General features: G+C 46.4%; 1 protein-coding gene across 2 annotated transcripts in view; it reads right to left on the reverse strand.

Annotated features, from left to right (window-relative positions):
* Window positions 1-16,645, reverse strand: part of ANKRD11 (ankyrin repeat domain containing 11) — a 282,262-nt gene that overhangs the window by 93,162 nt on the left and 172,455 nt on the right. The window lies entirely within an intron of this gene.

The following is a 16,645-nucleotide window of genomic DNA, read 5'->3' on the forward strand; positions in this document are numbered from 1 at the left end:
CACAAAAGGAGGAGGACCCTGCCCAAAGGCTTACAATCTAGAGGGAGAGGTAGGGACATGAGAGGTAGGGGACCAGAGTTCAGCTGTAGGTTTAGAGCAATTGTGAGGGGTGGTAGGCCAGAGTGAAAAGGTGAGTTTTGAGGGCCTTCTTGAAGGTGTTGAAGGAGGGGGCTGCCCTAATGGGGGGAGGTAGGGAGTTCCATAGTGTTGGAGCGGCTTTTGAGAAGTCCTGGAGGCGTGCATGGGACTGGGTAATGCGGGGGGCGGTTAGGCGAAGTTCATTGGAAGAGCGGAGTGAGCGGCTTGGTGTGTACCTCTGAGTAAGATCGGAAATGTAGGTTGGACAGGTTTTGTGGACAGATTTGTAGGTCAGACACAGTATCTTGAATCTTATTCTGGACTGGATAGGAAGCCAGTGGAGGGATTCTAGGAGGGGATCTGCCATGGTGGAGCGATGGGAGCAGTGGATAATTCTGGCTGCCGCATTCATGATGGACTGCAGTGGGGCTATTCGGGTCATAGGGAGACCAGACAAAAGAGCATTGCAGTAGTCGAGGCGGGAAATTGAGGGCATGGATGAGGAGTTTGGTGGTGCCAGAGGTCAGGAAAGGGCGAATCTTACAGATGTTACGAAAGTGGAATAAGCGAGAAATCGCCGTTGGGAGACTTGGGAGCAGGATACAGCCGATATACGGCTCACCCCACCAGTCCTGGCAGCATTAATTACTATTCCCCCTCCAGGTCCACATGGATGGAGGGGAATGATTAATTCAGTTTCCAGCTATTGCTGGCGGCCGAATTACACTGTTTTAAAAGTAACTTCAGCTCAGTCTGACGGCACCGAAATTATTTACTGTTTGCCGCTATAGCAGTCATTCCTATTAGTCTATAGTGGCGCCAGCTGAGCCCAAACCTCCAGTGCTGTAATTGACGTGCTCATGACCGAGAACTGCTGTACACACGCCAGATTCTGGGCAGCACAATCGACCGACTCAGTGGAGTTTCATCTAGCATGTGTAGCATGTACTCAGACTTATTCTCTCCAGATTATCTATGGATTCCGTTCCGAGCCAGTAATAATGCAGCTTGGAAAAGAACACAATGAACATTAGACAGAACAGTCATGTCGGAACAAGTCTGAACCAATCCTTACGCTTCAAATAAGATCCATCCATAGGTCTGCCCCAGGATGTCCATTCCTTAAAACGAACTGTATTCGTGTCAAGTGTGAAAATACATGTATAGATTTTACCAGCAGTTTTAACCACCCTGATCGAATGTCCAGGTTATCTGAAACAACGAACCACACCAATCGTAATTTTGACCGATCAGTTGCAAGTATCGATCTGAATTACAATTGGACGGTAAATTTCAGCTGATCTGATACATCGGTAGATCGACAGCCCGTAGCACTGTAACGAATAGTGCATTTCATGGTGAAATCTACTGAAAATATACACGTCATGTATGGGAGAGAATTCAATCCATCTGTGATCAGATTCAGATAAGAGGGATTGATCAGTTTGCCATATTGTATGGCAATCTAAGGCCAGTACCACACTATAAGCGCTGTTATGAGTGCTTGCGTTTGATTAGCGCTTGCTGAGCACTTAAAAAAACGCTCCCATTCACTTTCATGAAAATCACAGTAAAAATCGCCGTGCTCGCATACGGTTTTTGCGTACACGGCAATCAGTCACTGCAGAACAATACAAACATGCGCTTGACCCCGGTTTGATGTAAAGCGGAATCCTGACTAAAGGGGCCCATACACCTAACGATTTTCCCGCCGATATACAGCAAATTCGATCACGGTGATCGAATCTGCTGTGAAATAGTTGCGCAAACGCTGACAGAACGATCGATTTCCGCCCAAAAGCAATCGTTCCTGTCAATCCGTCCGTGGGGAAGATTTTTCTCGATCGCCGGTGGGTCGGGAGTGCGTCGATAATTGCGTTCGATTGCACGACGGCCGACGCAATACATTACCTGTTCTGGCCAGCGAGACTCCCCCGGTCTCCACTGTCTTCTTTTCCGCACTGGGCTGCAGCTTCACTGAACTTCCTGTCCCGGCAGGAAGTTTAAACAGTAGAGCGCCCTCTACTGTAAACTTCCCCCGACAGGAAGTTTAGTGAAGCTGCACCAGTTCCCGGAACCCAGTGTGGAGAAGACGACAGCGGAGACCGGGGGAGGTGCGCCGGCTGGAGCAGGTAATGTATGAGGGGGGGGGGGGGGGCTAGCGGCAGCACCACCACCACAGATTGTGATCGGTTTCAAGCTGAAATCGATTCCAAATCGGTTTGCAGTAAAGGCAGCTATACGATCCCTCTCTGATCAGATTTCGATCAGAGAGGGTTCTATCTGTTGGTCAAATCTGATGGCAAATCGACCAGTGTATGGCCACCTTAATAGCAGTGTAGGGACAGTGAAATCTCTATTTAATGGTTTATGAGAGTCCCTGTTCACAGTGCTCACTTGCGTTGCAGAATAATTCTGCGAGTCAGCTCACTGCCCATACAATTCTATGGGGCTGTTCACAGCACTGTGATGTAACTGATTGTGTTATTCTAACTTACTGCATTAAGACATTTTTGTATTAAAGTCTATGTCTACTCTCCATTGCAGTTCAGTCATTATAACACATAACACATAAGAACACGTGTGTGATGCAACTGACCACTGTGAGCCTAGTATGAAAGAATCCATCCTCACTAAAAGTGGCCATACACACATCAATTTCTGTGGGCAGATTTCATCACTTATTGAATCTGTGAGCAATAGCTTGAACGAAGGTATTCCAGTGACATAATTGCTAGCAATGTCACTTTAGGTTCAATTTCCAGCCACTACACTATTAGTGTGAAGTTTGTACTTCTCAAATTTTCATGCGTTTTCACCAGTCACTCTGGTATTTTCCCACTCCCTAAAAACATACTCATAAGTCATGTCCCTGCTCTCCCCAAATTAGCCTTAAAGGAAACCACTAATTAATAAAAGAGCCCCTAGGGGGTACGTACCTCGGGATCCTGAGACTTCCCCGTTCCTCTTATTTATAGGTGATCCAGTGCTGGCCCTCCCCAAAAATCCTCCAACAAGCTTGTCAGCAGATGCGTGAAGGCGCAGTAGCAGCACGTGGGAATACTTACAACTATGTTCCTGCGCAGGCGAAGTACCAGCACCGCTTGGGCTCCAGAGGAAATGGCCAAGCCTGATTTCTATTACCTCTATTGCACAGGCGTGAGTCCCCTGTGCAGTAGAGTAGAAATGACCGGGCTCAGCCATTTCCTCCGGAGTCCAAGGGGGAGCTGGTACTGCGCCTGTGCAGATGTAAGTACAGTATTATTGCTGTGTGCCGTTCAGGGGAGCCGGCACTGGATCAGGGTGACTAATGGCCCATACTCACGGGCAACTTTTTGTGCCTGTCGCCAGCACACGTGAGCATGTGGGCGACAGGCCGGCGACAGCTCCTCGCCAGGTCCCTCCGCGCACACACGCGGAAGAGGGACCAGCGGCGCGACGGAAGCTGTCCCCGACGTTCCTCCTCCCCCCGCCGGAAGCTCCGTATACCTCAAGGGAGGTTGCTGTCGCTAGTCCGCGTACTCACGCGGACTAGCGACAGTTGCGGCGGCGACTGTCGCCAGGCGATTGACCACGCCAATCGCCTGGCGACATCAGCGACGGGCGACAGCTCAGGGTGCGCGCCCGTGCGACGGCGCATACTCACGGGCGACAATTGTAGCCCATGAGTATGGGCCATAAGGAAGATGGGGAAAGCCTAATTAGGATCCAGAGGCTTCCCCCTCCCAGGATAAGTACTCCCTTAGGGGCCCTTTACCTTACAAGTGTTCTTTACACATATAAGATAAATGTTGCCTTTAACAATCGATGCTCTGTTAGGCCCGGTTCACATTAGCGGTTGTTTGCCAAACGGACCGGATGACCTGACCGGATCCGGACCGGATCCGGATCGGAACCGTACGGTTCTGATCCGGATCCGATCCGGTCAGGTTGCATCAGGTGGTAATCAGGATGCGATCCGGATCAGTTTGGCAAAGTTAACGTAAAAAAAAATAAAAATGTTGGGGTCTGGGAGGTCAGCAGAAGGGGGACCTGTGGAATCAGGCCCTCTGCTGTTAAGCACTCACCTCCACCTCCGACATGCTGCCAACATCCTGCCAACACCTCCAGCTCGTGCTGCTCCACTCCAAAATGCTTGCCCATGTGTCCCCAGCCAATATCGCCGCAAAAATCCGCATAGGAAGTGGGGTAGAACATCCGGATTTCTCAGCCAGTGTGTTGTGCGGCCTCCGGTTCCCATTTGTTTGTATTGGCCGGATGGTGCAGTCCGGCTCCGCCCCGGATACGGCTGCCGGAGGGGCCGGATGAAAAAATAGCGCATGTTGGAACGGAGGCCGGAGTCCGGATCCGGCCCGGCTCCGGTTCTGCAGAACGGACCCATGTGAACGGACGCATAGGCTTTCATTGCTATGCCGTGCGTCCGTTCTGCAGGCGGTGCGGCTCCGGCACGGCGATTCCGGAGGGCCACCGCAAGTGTGAACCGGGCCTAAGGGTGATGTTTTGCTATATAAACACTGAATACACATTTCCAGCATGTGTAGACAGCTTTACACTAAGATAGGGACATAAATAGGACTACAAACAGCCTCATACACGCTAATATCAACCACACAGTGGTGTTCCCTTAGGGCTGCCTCTACTTAAAATCTAACGTTTGTACAGCTGCCCTGGTGCCTCGTTTAAAGATCCTGAATGCTTTAAACTACAACAGCGAGAGGGTAATTCCTTTCCTTACCCCGTCCACCAGAGGCTGCCCCGACATGTGCTGTGTCTGTACAGCACTCGGGCAGCAAACTGTTTCCCTAGGTATCAAGTCCTGATCCTTTAGGCGAGAGTATTTGTGCATGTGCCAACTGACCTTATGTCTATTGTAGGATTAAATTGTCTGTATGGCAGGTGGTATAATTTTTTCCCCCTCCTTTTCCCTCCCCTACATGGTTGTGTTGCACAGGGCTGTGGAGTCGGTACAAAAATCCACCGACTCCGACTCCTCAGTTTAGGATTCCACCGACTCCTCTAATTTGCATATTACAATCTTGTTGATTGAAAGTATGTAACATGAAATTCGTCTCTCAACTGCCAACGCTTAGGAATTTTAAAAGACAACTGAAGTGAGAAGGATATGTAGACTGCTATATGTATTCCCTTTAGTCATAGACTAAAACTAGTACTTGTAAAAGGTACAGACCAGAACAAAGAACATCTATTAGGCCCTAGGCAATGTAACTGTGGGTACATGTAAGAGTGATGTGCAGGTACTCTGCAGGGGAATAAGGAGATTCTTCCTCTATTACACATTCTTCATGCACAATCTGAACCAGGCTTATTGGTGATAGACAGCACCTCTGTGTTCAATGTGCACAGCATTCTCAGTGGATTCCCTGCAGCTCTGTGGGGAGTGCATATGTAGAGTATAGTACTACTGTGTAACAAAGTAAACCTGAGACAGATGAAATTAAAGCTTTATACATACCTGGGGCTTCCTCCAGCCCCCTTTAGGCTAATCAGTCCCTCGCTGTCCTCCGCCACCTGGATCTTCTGCTATGAGTCCAGGTACTTGAGCCAGTCAGGCGTAGTGCGCATGCATACACTCCGCCGCCGGGAGCGTACTACACCAGCGCAGCACTATTGCGCAGGTGCAGAACGCTCCTGGCCGTGGAAGCGGCATGCGGCCGGACTGCGCTGGCTGGCTGAATTACCGGGACTCATAGCAGAAGATCCAGGTGGTGGAGGTGGACAGTGAGGGACTAATTAGCCTGAAGGGGACTGGAAGAAGCCCCAGGTATGTAGAAAACATTTCTTTTCATCCTTCTCAGGTACCATTTAATTCGTAGTCACCAAACCAGATTTTAACATATCAAATTATTTCATTTCATGAACAAAGAGAGTGCATACATTTGCATAAATCAGCATCAACGCAGAATTATTTCCATCTCATTGACTATCTCTATTAGTGACATAGCTACACATCAGGCTTTATTCTTACAGCATAGATGTTATTTCGTATATATAAGAGATTCCTGTGTACACATCATATATACAGTCACAATCAGATATGTATATCTGACTTTAAAAATACGGGGACTGCTTTATTGAAGCAGCACAAGTAACTCATTTTGATTGGTTTATTTCATTTTTGTGGACTAAGCACAGCTATTACTGTATGTATAAATTATTTATGACTATTATGAGAAATAGAACATTTTATCATATTTTCTATTTTAATTACAGTTTAAATTCATTAGGAGTCGGTGCATTTTTTCCCCGACTCCGACTCCAGGCACCCAAAATTGCCCCGACTCTCCCGAAGCCCTGGTGTTGCAGCAACTCATTAAATGCTTTTCTGTACACTTGCAAAAAAGCATTTAGAGACCTTTCGGTATCTGCCAGCTTCTCTTCCTGGCATGCGTCATTTTTAACTCTCACAGGGAACACTGAGAAGTGGCGCTTAGCAATCCTGGAAGCAGCATGTTGGTTCCAGGATCACATGAAAAAACAATGAAAATTGTGATCGGAACTGGACGTTTGTTCAAACAACGGTAAACAATCATAGCAGCGCTGTCCATTCAATTTAATGGACATCGCTTAACCTCCTTGCTGGTTATCCCGAGCTGAGCTTGGGGTAAGCCGCCGCGGAGGATTTCTCAGGCCCTGGTGGGCCAATTTGCATATTTTTTTTTTTTTGATACACGCAGCTAGTACTTTGCTAGCTGCGTGTATTATCCGATCGCCGCCGCTCTGCGCAGATTCGCTGTGCTCCCCCCCCCCCCACACCCCTTGTGCAGCCTGCCCAATCACCGCCAGGCAGTGCTAAGGGGGTGGATCGGGAGTCCCGATGCCATGACGTGGATGAAGTCATCCCGATCGCATGGCGACGGGGAAGGCAAACAGGAAATCCGGTTTTGAACGTGATTTCCTGTTTGCGTTGATCGCCGGAGGCAATCGGATGGGGCGGGGGGATAAAATATGACAGAACAAACAGGTTTTGGGCCAGTCCATCTCCTCATGGGGGATTCTCAGGGTTTTCTCTGTTTAAATCAGCATTTCCTGAAAAAGCAGTTGCACCCCATTTTGTTAGGGCTCATTCACACTATGTGCTGCGCTGTCCGTTTTGACGCAACGCACATAGTGTACGATCTACATGGCAACATGACTCATGTTACCATTCACATTACAGGTGTGCGTTCCCATGCGTTATGATGTAATGCTTCTGGGAACATCTGATCGCACACATTCTCCTGATTAGTTGGCTGCCAACGTCTGCTCTCCTAGCGCACCACAACATGTATTCTGTGCAATGGCCGCACGATGGCAACGCATACACAAAATTGCGTTTGTGTATGCGCTCTGTAGTGTGAATGAGCCCTTAGACTTTGCAAGTGAATAGAGAGGCTGGCTGGTATCTTACTATTTTGTCAGTTAAACTGCTATTCAGGAAATGCTGGTGAAAAAGAAAACCCTGAGAATCACCCATTAGGAGATGGACTGGCCCAAAACCTGTCAGTTCTGTCAGATTTTAACTGCCTACTTTTTTTTTTTGCAATAGTGGTTCTTTAACCTTCCTGCCGGTAACCCCAGGAGGTTTTCTCCGGCCCTGCTCGGCCGATTTTCTTAATTTTTTTTTTTGCTGGACGCAGCTAGCACTTTGCTAGCTGCGTCAGCACACCGATCGCCACTATTCGTCGCGGCGCCCCCCCCCCCCCCCCCGACCCCGTGCGCTGCCTGGCCAATCAGTGTCAGGCAGCGCCGAGGGGTGGATCGGGCCTCCCAATGATGTCACGACGTCGGTGACGTCAGGAAATACCGTTCTTTGAATGGGATTTCCTGATCGGAGATCGCCGAAGGCAATCGAAGCGGGCGGGGGGATGCCGCTGTCGCTCGCTACAGGATTTAAAAAAAAAAAAAAAAAAACTGCCGCGCCGCCTCCTGGCAGAATTTTTCATACCGCCAGGAGGGTTAAGGATTCCTTCATGCTTTCAAAACACTGCCTGGAAAATACCCATACAAAGCTGGAAGCCGGCCTCCCTGCAGCACACTAATGGTACTAGGACTGTACCACTGCTGTCCAGGGAATGCTCTCAAAATCATGGAAATTTGGAAAAAAACCCATGAGAGGATTTACTGGTCCCAAACATGCAAATAAGAGGTTTTGACCAGTCTAACCTAAAATGCTGCTTACGAAAATGCCAAAGTGCTGGGACAAATGCAAACATAATTATCTGTAAAGCCTGGGCCCCACTGGGAGTGACTGTCTGTGCTGTACCGGTGGATCCCTACGGGGTGATCCCACTGGCAGTGCTGCTTCAATCATTTTGGGAGAAATCGCATCAGTGGCAGCAGCGCCAAATCACCATCGCTGTGGGAATTGTTGTCAAAATCACAAGCTTTCATGATTTCAGAAACCGCTATGCGATCCTTTGCAAAGTGCTGCCAGTGGGTCCCAGGTCGTAGTATTTATTTTAATATTACATAGGTTTTTTCCATGGTGGCCCTTTCACACTTCCAACCTGCATTTGCATGAACAGGTGCATTTTTCCCCCTGAGTACCAATACACCTGCAGCTTTCCCTGAGCATCAGTGCATGTCCACCAACAATGACACTAATACACCTGCAGCTTTCCCTGAGCATCAGTGCATGTCCACCAACAATGACACTAATACACCTGCAGCTTTCCCTGAGCATCAGTGCATGTCCACCAACAATGACACTAATACACCTGCAGTTTTCCCTGAGCATCAGTGCATGTCCGCCAACAATGACACTAATACACCTGCAGCTTTCCTGGAGCATCAGTGCATGTCCACCAACACTGACACTAATACACCTGCAGCTTTCCCAAAGCATCAGTGCATGTCCACCAACAATGTCACTAATACACCTGCAGCTTTCCCTGAGCATCAGTGCATGTCCGCCAACAATGTCACTAATACACCTGCAGCTTTCCCTGAGCATCAGTGCATGTCCACCAACACTGACACTAATACACCTGCAGCTTCCCCTGAGCATCAGTGCATGTCCGCCAACAATGACACTAATACACCTGCAGCTTCCCCTGAGCATCAGTGCATGTCCGCCAACACTGACACTAATACACCTGCAGCTTTCCCTGAGCATCAGTGCATGTCCGCCAACAATGACACGAATACACCTGCAGCTTTCCCTGAGCATCAGTGCATGTCCGCCAACACTGACACTAATACACCTGCAGCTTTCCCTGAGCATCAGTGCATGTCCGCCAACAATGACACTAATACACCTGCAGCTTTCCCTGAGCATCAGTGCATGTCCGCCAACACTGACACTAATACACCTGCAGCTTTCCCTGAGCATCAGTGCATGTCCGCCAACAATGATACTAATACACCTGCAGCGTTCCCTGAGCATCAGTGCATGTCCGCCAACAATGACACTAATACACCTGCAGCTTTCCCTGAGCATCAGTGCATGTCCGCCAACAATGACACTAATACACCTGCAGCTTTCCCTGAGCATCAGTGCATGTCCACCAACAATGACACTAATACACCTGCAGCTTTACCTGAGCATCAGTGCATGTCCACCAACAATGACACTAATACACCTGCAGCTTTCCCTGAGCATCAGTGCATGTCCAACAATGACACTAATACACCTGCAGCTTTCCCTGAGCATCAGTGCATGTCCACCAACAATGACACTAATACACCTGCAGCTTTCCCTGAGCATCAGTGCATGTCCGCCAACAATGACACTAATACACCTGCAGCTTTCCCTGAGCATCAGTGCATGTCCGCCAACAATGACACTAATACACCTGCAGCTTTCCCTGAGCATCAGTACATGTCCACCAACAATGACACTAATACACCTGCAGCTTTCCCTGAGCATCAGTGCATGTCCACCAACAATGACACTAATACACCTGCAGCTTTCCCTGAGCATCAGTGCATGTCCGCCAACAACGACATCAATACACCTGCAGCTTTCCCTGAGCATCAGTGCATGTCCGCCAACAACGACATCAATACACCTGCAGTATTCCGAGCATCAGTGCATGTCCACAAACAACGTCATCAATAGACATGCAGTTTTCCCTGAGCATCAGTGCATGTCTGCCAACAATGACACTAATACACCTGCAGCTTTCCCTGAGCATTAGTGCATGTCTGCCAACAATGACATCAATACACCTGCAGTATTCCGAGCATCAGTGCATGTCCACAAACAACGTCATCAATAGACACGCAGTTTTCCCTGAGCATCAGTGCATGTCTGCCAACAATGACACTAATACACCTGCAGCTTTCCCTGAGCATCAGTGCATGTCCACAAACAACGTCATCAATAGACATGCAGTTTTCCCTGAGCACAAGCGCATGTCCGCCAATAATGACATCAATACACCTACAGTTTTCCCTGAGCACAAGTGCATGTCAGACAATGACATTAACCATTTCCTGTCCCTAGGACTTGAAAATAAGTCTCTGCACTCTCCTCCCTACAAAATCTTAGATAACATTTATCTCTGGCAATATCACTACAGAGTTGAAAAAGAATAAAAGCAAACCCCACTCCTCCTCCTTGGGAATTCAGTAGCAGAGTTAATTAGTAAACAAGTGTAAAATACACATTCCAGGAGTAGACAGTAGCAGTTTTCCGTGAGCACAAGTGCATGCCCACAAACAATGTCATTAACCATTTCCATTTTCAGTCCATTTCCATTTCCAGTCCATTTCCAGTCCCTATGATGTGAAAATAAATCTCTGCACTCTCCTCCCTACAAAACCTTAGATGACTCTCTTGCAACTGGCAGAGTCCCAGTGGATTGGCGTACAGCCCACGTTTTCCCATTATTTAAGAAGGGCAAAAAATCTGATCCAGGAAATTATAGACCTGTAAGTTTAACATCAGTTGTATGCAAACTATTTGAGGGGTTACTAAGAGATACTATACATGACTTCATAGTAGAAAATAATCTTATTTCTCAGCATCAACATGGGTTTACTAAAGACAGGTCCTGTTTGACTAACATGCTCAGCTTTTATGAGGTAGTGAATGCTAATATGGATATTGGGAATGCTGTAGATGTGATATACTTGGACTTTGCAAAGGCCTTCGACACTGTTCCCCACAAAAGTCTGGTGCAAAAGTTGAGAATGCAAGGACTGGGGAAGAGTCTGTGTTCATGGATAGGGAACTGGCTAATGGACAGAAAACAAAGAGTTGTGGTCAATGGATCATACTCAAAATGGGAGACTGTTAGCAGTGGGGTCCCACAGGGGTCTGTTCTGGGTCCAGTGCTCTTCAATTTATTTATTAATGACCTAGTAGATGCAGTAGTGAGCAATGTTGCTATTTTTGCAGATGATACAAAATTGTGCAGAATCATTAACTCTCAGGAAGATAGTGTCATATTGCAACAGGATCTGGATAGGATGGCTATATGGGCACATACATGGCAGATGAAATTCAATGTTGACAAATGTAAGGTCATGCATTTTGGACGTACGAATGGTCTAGCACCATACAAAATAAATGGGATACAGTTGGGGACATCAAACTTGGAGAAGGACTTAGGAGTACTCATTGACAACAAGTTAAATAATCGTACTCAATGCCAAGCAGCTGCAGCTAAAGCTAACAAAATTTTGGGATGCATTAAAAGGGAAATAAAAACTCGAGATGCTAGCATAATATTGCCCCTGTTTAACTCTCTAGTAAGGCCACATCTGGAATATGGAATTCAGTTCTGGGCACCACATTACAAAAAAGATATTGCAGTTTTAGAGCAGGTGCAGAGACGAGCAACAAAATTGATGCGTGGGATGGAAGGTCTCACTTATCAAGAAAGGTTAGATAAACTGGGTTTATTTAGTCTAGAGAAAAGACGCCTTAGAGGGGATCTAATTAACATGTATAAATACATCAGAGGGCAATATAATACCTTGGCGGATGAGCTTTTTGTCCCTAGGCCTTCTCAAAGGACTAGAGGACATGATCTGCGCATGGAGGAAAAACGTTTTAGCCATTTATTTAGGAAAGGGTTCTTTACAGTAAGAGTGATTAAGATGTGGAAAATCATTGCCACAGGAAGTCGTTATGGCAAACTCTATACCTGCATTTAAAGGGGGCTTAGATGCTTTCCTTGCGTTGAAAGACATCCATGGCTACAATTACTAGGTAATGCCTAATGATGTTGATCCAGGGATTTTATCTGATTGCCATCTGGAGTCGGGAAGGAATTTTTCCCTTTAGGGGCTAATTGGACCATGCCTTGTAAGGGTTTTTTCGCCTTCCTCTGGATCAACAGGGATATGTGAGGGAGCAGGCTGGTGTTGTACTTTGTACTGGTTGAACTCGATGGACGTATGTCTTTTTTCAACCAAAATAACTATGTAACTATGTAACTATGTAACACCGTTTATCTCTGTTGACCTGATAACATCACTACAGAGTTGAAAAGGAATGAGAGCAAACCCCTCTTCTCCTTCCAGGGAATTCAATAGCAGAGTTAATTTGTAAACAAGTATAAAATACACATTCCAGGAGCAGAACGTAGCAGATTGTATTCATTACTTTAAAAGGATCCGAGATAAACTTTTTTTTACTCATTGCATAATTGTGTTCCTTTTATATAGTTTATAGGGCATTCCTCAAGCCAAATACTTTTTTGTCTTGTTTTAATACTCTAATTCCCTATAAACTAAACAAGCCTCGCCCACAGCTCCTTTTGTGCATGGCATTGTAGCAAGGGCTTATGGGAGCTCAGTCTGGGCAGGAGGAGGAGGTTACTAGCCAGAGATTTCAGAGGCAGAGGGTTGGAGGAGAGGGGACTGAGTTTACACACAGGCAAGCTGATAGCATCTCCAGCCCTCAGCCTGTGACAAACAGAACATGGCTGCCCTCATTGTATCACAGGAATAAATAATCAAACTGTTGAAGCTGTTTGCAGCTAGATCTGCTGTGTAAACTATCAAAACTTTAGATAAGTTTTTCATCTCGGATCCGCTTTGTTACATCTAATACATTATCAAAACAAATGAACTGTTTAAATAAACAGGAGGGATAGACAAAATGTGCAGGTTTAATGTACAATATTTACATTAACGCTATAATGTATGAAAGTGGATAAATTGGGTATTCTTTCACTGTTTTTCCTGGTTTTTCTTTTAAAATGCATAGAAAATAAGGTAATTACTAAAAACAAATAGCCACAAAATCCCTAATTTGTGCTGAAAAAAAAAAATATATAGATCATTTAGTTAATAATTAATGATAAAGTTATTACCAAAGTAATCAGAGCTTAGCTAAACTGTGAAAATGACTAGGGTAGGGAAGTGGTTAATACACATGCAGTTTTCTCTGAGCATCAGTGCATCTCCACCAACAATGACACTAATACACCCGCAGTTTTCCGTGAGCACAAGCGCATGCCCACAAACAATGACATTAACCATTTCCAGTCCCTATGACGTGAAAATAAGTCTCTGCACTCTCCTCCCTACAAAACCGTAGATAACACTTTATCTCTGTTGACCTGATAACATCACTACAGAGTTGAAAAGGAATGACAGCAAACCCCCCCCCCCCTCTTCTTCCAGGGAATTCAGTAGCAGAGTTAATTAGTAAACCATTGTAAAATACACATTCCAGGAGCAGAACGTAGCAGATTCATTGTATACATAACTGAATTGTTACATCTAATACATTATCAAAACAAATGAACTGTTTAAACAGGAGGGACAGGAAAATAAAACATGTGTGGGTTTACTATACAATAGAACGGTTTACTTTAAAGCTACAATGTATGAAAGTGGATAAATTGTGTATTTTTCACTTCTTTCCTTATAAAATGCATACAAAATAAGGTAATTTCTAAAAACAAAGCCACAAAATCCCTAATTTGTGCTGAAAAAAACAATATATAGATCATTTAGTTGTGAAAATTATTGATAAAGTTATTACCAAAGTAATCAGCGCTTAGATGAACTGTGAAAATGACAAGGGTAGGGAAATGGTTATTACACCTGCAGCTTTCCCTGAGCATCAGTGCATGTCCGCCAACAATGACACTAATACACCTGCAGCTTTCCCTGAGCATCAGTGCATGTCCGCCAACAATGACACTAATACACCTGCAGCTTTCCCTGAGCATCAGTGCATGTCCGCCAACAATGACACTAATACACCTGCAGCTTCCCCTGAGCATCAGTGCATGTCCTCCAACAATGACACTAATACACCTGCAGCTTCCCCTGAGCATCAGTGCATGTCCACCAACGACACTAATACACCTGCAGCTTTCCCTGAGCATCAGTGCATGTCCACCAACAATGACACTAATACACCTGCAGCTTTCCCTGAGCATCAGTGCATCTCTACCAACAATGACACTAATACACCTGCAGCTTTCCCTGAGCATCAGTGCATGTCCACCAACAATGACACTAATACACCTGCAGCTTTCCCTGAGCATCAGTGCATCTCTACCAACAATGACACTAATACACCTGCAGCTTTCCCTGAGCATCAGTACATGTCCACCAACACTGACACTAATACACCTGCAGCTTTCCCTGAGCATCAGTGCATGTCCACCAACAATGACACTAATACACCTGCAGCTTTCCCTGAGCATCAGTACATGTCCACCAACACTGACACTAATACACCTGCAGCTTTCCCTGAGCATCAGTGCATGTCCACCAACAATGACACTAATACACCTGCAGCTTTCCCTGAGCATCAGTGCATGTCCGCCAACAATGACACTAATACACCTGCAGCTTTCCCTGAGCATCAGTGCATGTCCACCAACAATGACACTAATACACCTGCAGCTTTACCTGAGCATCAGTGCATGTCCACCAACAATGACACTAATACACCTGCAGCTTTCCCTGAGCATCAGTGCATGTCCAACAATGACACTAATACACCTGCACCTTTCCCTGAGCATCAGTGCATGTCCGCCAACAATGACACTAATACACCTGCAGCTTTCCCTGAGCATCAGTGCATGTCCACCAACAATGACACTAATACACCTGCAGCTTCCCCTGAGCATCAGTACATGTCCACCAACAATGACACTAATACACCTGCAGCTTTCCCTGAGCATCAGTGCATGTCCGCCAACAATGACACTAATACACCTGCAGCTTTCCCTGAGCATCAGTACATGTCCACCAACAATGACACTAATACACCTGCAGCTTTCCCTGAGCATCAGTGCATCTCCACCAACACTGACACTAATACACCTGCAGCTTTCCCTGAGCATCAGTGCATGTCCACCAACAATGACACTAATACACCTGCAGCTTTCCCTGAGCTTCAATGCATGTCCACTAACAATGACACTAATACACCTGCAGCTTTCCCTGAGCATCAGTACATGTCCGCCAACAATGACACTAATACACCTGCAGCTTCCCTGAGCATCAGTGCATGTCCACTAACAATGACACTAATACACCTGCAGCTTTCCCTGAGCATCAGTGCATCTCTACCAACACTGACACTAATACACCTGCAGCTTTCCCTGAGCATCAGTGCATGTCCACTAACAATGACACTAATACACCTGCAGCTTCCCTGAGCATCAGTGCATGTCCACCAACAATGACACTAATACACCTGCAGCTTCCCTGAGCATCAGTGCATGTCCACCAACAATGACACTAATACACCTGCAGTTTTCCCTGAGCATCAGTGCATGTCCACCAACAATAACACTAATACACCTGCAGCTTTCCCTGAGCATCAGTGCATGTCCACCAACAATGACACTAATACACCTGCAGCTTTCCCTGAGCATCAGTGCATGTCCGTCAACAATGACACTAATACACCTGCAGCTTTCCCTGAGCATCAGTGCATGTCCACCAACAATGACACTAATACACCTGCAGCTTTCCATGAGCATCAGTGCATGTCCGCCAACAATGACACTAATACACCTGCAGCTTTCCCTGAGCATCAGTGCATGTCCTCCAACAATGACACTAATACACCTGCAGCTTTCCCTGAGCATCAGTGCATGTCCGCCAACAATGACACTAATACACCTGCAGCTTTCCCTGAGCATCAGTGCATGTCCTCCAACAATGACACTAATACACCTGCAGCTTTCCCTGAGCATCAGTGCATGTCCTCCAACAATGACACTAATACACCTGCAGCTTTCCCTGAGCATCAGTGCATGTCCGCCAACAATAACACTAATACACCTGCAGCTTTCCCTGAGCATCAGTGCATGTCCTCCAACAATGACACTAATACACCTGCAGCTTTCCCTGAGCATCAGTGCATGTCCTCCAACAATGACACTAATACACCTGCAGCTTTCCCTGAGCATCAGTGCATGTCCTCCAACAATGACACTAATACACCTGCAGCTTTCCCTGAGCATCAGTGCATGTCAGCCAACAATAAAGTATTCCCCAGTTAATTATGTAGGCCACGGAGGGCGTCACACCACAGCATGCACCACCTGTATGTCTGCCCTCCCTGTGATCTGCTATGGATGAGCTGTATACACTCTAACACCAGCTGCTATTAGGAGGGGGTTATAAACGCACAGAC

This window comes from Hyperolius riggenbachi, chromosome 11, assembly GCF_040937935.1.
Source record: "Hyperolius riggenbachi isolate aHypRig1 chromosome 11, aHypRig1.pri, whole genome shotgun sequence".
Taxonomy (NCBI): domain Eukaryota; kingdom Metazoa; phylum Chordata; class Amphibia; order Anura; family Hyperoliidae; genus Hyperolius; species Hyperolius riggenbachi.